The sequence below is a fragment of the Colobus angolensis genome, unplaced genomic scaffold (genome assembly GCF_000951035.1).
Source record: "Colobus angolensis palliatus isolate OR3802 unplaced genomic scaffold, Cang.pa_1.0 Scaffold389, whole genome shotgun sequence".
NCBI lineage: Eukaryota > Metazoa > Chordata > Mammalia > Primates > Cercopithecidae > Colobus > Colobus angolensis.
Genome location: NW_012117254.1, coordinates 731,404 through 737,748, shown reverse-complemented (window position 1 = coordinate 737,748; position 6,345 = coordinate 731,404).

Genomic DNA, 6,345 nt, shown 5'->3' with positions numbered 1-6,345 from the left:
TTCTCTTGCCTGGTTGCCCTGGCTAGGACTTCAGTACTATGTTGAATAGGAGTGGTGAGTATGAGCATTCTTGTCTTGTTCCAGTTCTCAAGGGGAAAGCTTCCAGGTTTTGCCCACTCAGTATGATGTTGGCTGTGGGTTTCTCATAGATGGGACTTATTATTTTGATGTATGTTCCTTCAGTGCCTCATTTGTTGAGGGTTTTTGCATGAAGGGATGTTAAATTCTATCAAAAGTTTTTTCTGATCTATTGAGATGATCATATGGTTTTTATTTTTAGTTCTGTTTATGTGGTGAATCACATTTATTGATTTGCATATGTTGAATCAACCTTGCATCCCAGGAATAATGCCTGCTTGATCATGGTGAATTACCTTTTTGATGTGCTGCTGGGTTTGGTTTGCTAGTATTTAGTTGAGGATTTTTGCATCTGTGTTCATCAGTGATATTGCTCTGAAGTTTTCTTTTTTTTTCATTGTGCCTCTGCCAGCTTTTTCCACCAAACGTTAAAGGAGAACTAATACCAATCCTACTCAAACTATTCCAAAAATTAAAGTAAGAGGGAATATTTTCATACTCATTCTATGAGGCCAGTATTACCCTGATACTAAAACCAAACAAATATAAAAAAAGAGAAAACTACAGGCCAATATATCTGATGAACATTAATGCAAAAACCTTTGACAAAATACTAGCAAACTGAATTTGTTAACTTACTAAAAAAATGTATTCATTATGACCAAGCAGGGTTCATCCCAAGGATGCAAGGATGATAAAACTTATGCAAATCAATCAATATGATATATCAGCAGAGTGAAGGACAAAATCCATAAGATTATTTCAATTGATGCTGAAAAAGCATTCAATAAATTCAACATCTCTGCATAATAAAACCCTAAAAAACCTGGGCATAGAAGGAAGAAACATACCTCAACACAATAAAAGTTATTTTTTGAACTTTACAAGTTGATTCTGAATTTCTTCTTAATGTAATTATAAATAAGACACATTTGATAAAGAAGAATAATAAGAGAGGACATATCTACTAAAGTCTCATTAATGAAAACAATGTGGAACCAGCACAGAAGGAGTTTAGTCAGTCAATGGAACAGAATAGAAACAAACACATATGTCTGTCTATGAAGGTACTATTTGATAAGGTTGGTATTTCAAGTCAGTGGGACAAGTAAGTAGTATTCAACAAATAGAATGCAGGGACTATTAACTATCTATATAGAAGAAAACATATACAGATACCCAGTTCATTCATTATATTAAAAAAATCAGGTTCAGGTTACTTAAAGATCTAAATATAAAAACTGTGGAGTTCTGGGAGAAGGTACAAAAGAATTATTTCCCTGAGGTAAAATGCCTGAACTCAGAAACCATAAAGTGAAATATTGACAATGTGACTACATAAAAGATTTAAAGCTATATGGTAACCACCTGACAAGGGATTAATTACCAAAATATCTAAGGAGCTCAAACCATTCATTAAGGAAAAAATAATCCAATTTGAAAATGGGCAAGAGATCTAAATAGACATTTCTCTAAAGAAGACATGCAAATAGCAAATGAGTATGTGAAAAGGTGCTCAACATAACTGATCATCAGAGAAATGCAAATGAAAACGGCAATGAGATATCATTTCACCCCAGCTAAAATGGTTTCCACCTAAAATACCTGCAATAATGAATGCTAGCTAAAATGTGGAGAAAGGAGACCCTTGTACACTGTTGGTGGGAATGTAAATTAGTACAGCTACCACAGAGTATCCTCCATGTACATAGGATCCTCCAGTACTGAGGGTCCTTAAAACACTAGAACTAGAACTACCATATGATTCAGCAATGCCACTGCCAGATATACACCCAAAGAAAAGAAATCAGTATATCAAACATTTATCTGCACTCCCATGTTTATTGCAGCACTATTCACAAGAGCCAAAATTTGGAATCAACCTAAATGTACATCAGTAGACAAATGGATAAAAAAAAAAAAATGTGGTGCATATGCACAATGGAGCACTATTCAGCCATAAAAAGAACAAGATTATGCCATTTGTAACAACATGAATGAAAATGAAGGACATAATGTTAAGTGAAATAAGCCAGACACAGAAAGACAAACTTCACATGTTCTTACTCATTTGTGGGATCTAAAAATTAAAAAAATTGAACTCATGGAGACAGTAGAATGATGGATAACAGAGGGTTGGAAGGACAGTGGGGTAAGGGTGATGGGGATGGTTAGTGGGTACAAAATATAGTAAGATACAATGAATGAGATCTAGCATTTGATAGTACAATAGGGTGACTATGGTCAACAATAATTTGTTGTACATTTTAGAATACCTGAGGGAGTACAATTGGAACGTTTTCCATGTTGAGTTGTTTGAGGTCTATATACATTCTGGTTATTAATCCTTCATCAGATGAGTAATTTGCAAATGTTTTCTCCCTTTCCGTGATTTGTCTCTACACTTTGTTGATTGTCTCCCCTTCTGTGCAGAAGCTTTTTGGCTTGATGTGATCCCATTTGTCCATTTTTGCTTTGGTTGCCTGTGCTTGTGGAGTATTGCTCAGAAAATTTTTATCCAGACCAATGTCCTGAAGATTTTCCCCAATGTTTTCTTGTAGTAGTTTCAGAGTTTAAGGTCTTAGATTTAAGTCTTTGATCCATTTTGATTTGATTTTTGTATATAGTAAGAGACAGGGTCTAGTTTCACTCTTCTGCATATGGATATCCAGTTTTCTCAGCACAATTTATTGAAGAGACTATCCTTTCCCCAATGCATGTTCTTGGCAGCTTTATTGAATGTTCATAACACAAAGAAATGATGAATTTTTGAGCTGACGGCTACCCCATTTACCCTGACTATTACACATTATATACTGTATCAAAACATCTCATGTACCCCGTAAACATGTGCACCTACTGTGTATCCATAAAAATTAAAAAAATAAATTACAAGACATAGACTGTCAGAGTGGATTACAAAAACAAGACAGAACTATGAGTTACCTATAAGAAATCCACATTAAATATAAAGACACAGTTAGATTTAAAGATTTAAAGTAAAGGGATGGAAAAAGGTAGTTCATGCTAACACTAATCAAAAGAAAACTGTAGTAGCTATATTAATTTCAGATAAAGCACACCTCAGAACAATGGAAATAATCAGGGATATAGAGGGCATTACATGATGATAAAGGGTTCAATTCTCCAAGAATAAATGACAATTCTTAACAGCAATTCTTAAGGTGTTTTCCCCTATCAACCAAGTGTCAAAATATATGAGGTAAAAAACTGACAGAACTGCAAGGAGAAATAGACAAATCCACAAATAAAGTTGGAGGCTTCCATACCCCTTATCAGCATTTGAACAGACCTAACAGGTGGCAAGTCAGTAAGAACACTGTTGAACTGAGCAGTATTATCAATCAACTGTGTATAATTAACATTTATGTAATACTTCATCCAATAAATGCAGAGTATAGATTGTTCTGAAGCTCACACTCATCAGGAGAGATTACATTCTGATGAAAAATAAACACACCTTAACAAATTTGAAGGAATAGAAATCATATAAAGTGTCTTCTCAGACTAACATGGAATTAAACTAGAGCTAGAAATCAATGACAGAGAAACAGCTAGAACTGCCCCCCAGCCCCCCAAATATTAGCAGGTTCTAAGGATTGAGGAAAAAAAGAGAAATTATCCAAATAACTAGACATTAAATGACTCACTTCTAAACAGCTCATGGGCCAAGAAATCACAAGAGAAATTCAAAAAATATTTTGAATTAAATAAAAATGAAAATACAATTACCAAAATTTGTGAGGTACAGCAGAAGTAGTGCTTAGGAGGAAATTTATAGCATTGAATGCATATATGAGGAAAGAAAATCTAAAATCAATAACCTAAGCTTCCACCTTGGAAAACTAGAGAAAGGGCTGGGTGTGGTGGCTCACGCCTCTAGTCCCAACGCTTTGGGAGGCAGAAATAGGTGGATCACTTGAGGTCAGGAGTTCGAGACCAGCCTGGCCAACATGGTGAGACCCCGTCTCTGCTAAAAAAATACAAAAAATAGCCAGGCATTGTGGTGCGCACCTGTAATCCCAACTGCTTAGGAGGCTGAGACAGGAGAATCGCTTGAACTTGGGAGGCGGAGGTTGCAACGAGCTGAGATAGTACCATTGCATTCCAGCCTGGGCAGAGTGAGACTACGCCTCAAAACAAACAAAAACAACAACAAAAAAACCCCAAAAAACCAAAAAAACAAAAAAACCCCAAAAACCTAGCAAAGTCAGGAGCTTGCTTGAGCCCAGAAGTTGGAGATTACAGTGAGCTATGATAAGCCAGTGCACTCCAGCCTGGGTGACAGGGCAAGATCTCATCTCTCAAAAAATGAAATGAAATAAAATAAAGTAAACTTAGAAAAAGAAGATAAATAGGGCCGGGTGCGGTGGCTGACGTCTGTAATCCCAGCACTTTGGGAGGCCAAGGTGGGCGAATCACGAGGTCAGGAGATTGAGACCATCCTGGCCAATATGGTGAAACCCAGTCCCTACTAACATACAAAAAATTAGCCGGGCGTCGTGGCGCGCGCCTGTACTCCCAGCTACTCCGGAGGCTGAGACAAGCGAATTGCTTGAATCCGGGAGGCGGAGGCTGCAGTGAGCCGAGATGGCGCCACTGCACTCCGTGCAGCCTGGGCGACAGAGCAAGGCTCCGTCTCAAAAAAAAAAAAAACAAGCAAAAAATAAATAAATAAAAGATTGAGCAGAAATCAATGACACTGAAGACAGGAAATTGATAGGGAAAATAAATGTTTAAAAACCCAGTCAAGAGAAACTGTTCTGAGAAAGGGTAGACATTGGAATTACTTGACAAAGACTTTAAGTCAGCTATTTTAAATACATTGAAACAACTAAAGGGAAACAATGTCTACAGAACTAAACCAAAGCATGAAAAGGATGCCTCGCCAAAATGAGAATATCAATAAAGAAATAAAATTACAAAAAAGAAACAAACAGAAATTCTGAAGTTAAAAATATGACTGAAATGAAAAATTCACTAGAGGGGGCTCCACAGATTTGAGTAGGCAGAAGATAAAAACAGCAAACTTGAAAATAGATAAATTGACATTATCTAGTGTGAGGAACAGAGAAAAAATTTATTTTTAAATTAACAGAGGCTTAGGGACCTGTGGGATACCATCAAGAATATTAACATAATGGGAGTTATAGAAAGAGAGGAGAGAGAGAGAATGGGGCACATCTTGGTTTATTTGTGCTACTGTAACAGAACACTAGAGACTGGGTAATATATAAAGAACAGAAATGTATTTCTTACAGTCCTGGAGGCGAGGAAATCCAAGATCAAGGTGCTGGCAGGTTCGGTTTTCTGGTGAGGGCTGTTCTCTGCTTCCAAGATGGTGAACTTATTGCTGCACCCTTCAGAGGGGAAGAATGCTGTGTCCTCACATGGCAGATGGGAGAAGGGCAAAAGGAACAAAAGAGCCAAAAGGTGCATGAAGCTTTTTTTATAAAGGCCTTAATCCCAATTATGAAGGAGGAGCCCCTCATGGCCTAATCCCCTCTTAAAGGCCCCATCTCTTAACACTATGACGTTGACAACACCTGAATTTTGGAGGGGACATATTCAAACCATAGCAGGGCAGTAAGACTATTTGAAGAAACAATGGCCCAGACCTCCCAAATTAGATGAAAAGCATTGATCTGCATATCTAAGAAGCTAAATGACCTCTAAGTAGGAGAAACCCAAAGAGATCTACACCTCGACACACGATACTCAAACTGTCAGAAGACAAAGAAAGAATATTGCAAGCTTCAAGAAGAAAACAACGCATCTCATACAAGTCATTCTCAATAAGATTGACAGCCTATTTCATATAAGAAGCCATAAAGACAAGAAGCAGTGGGATAACGTACAGTAGTCCCCCCTTATCCATGGTTTTACTCTCCTCAGTTTCAGTCACCCACAGTCAACTTTAATTCAAAAACAGGTAATATAGTACAATAAACTGTTTTGAGAGAGAGAGAGAGAAAAAGACCACATTTGCATAACTTTTACACAGCATATTGTTATAATTGTTCATTTTATTATTGTTGTTAATCTCTTACTATGACTAATTTATTTTAAAAAATTTTACTTTAAGTTCTGGGATACAGGTGGAGAATGTACAGATTCATTACATATGTATATGTGTGCCGTGGTGGTTTGCTGCACCTATCAATCTATCATCTAGATTTGAAGCCCTGCATGCATTAGCTGTTTGTCCTGATGCTCTCTCTCCCTCCCCACCCCCATGACAGGCCC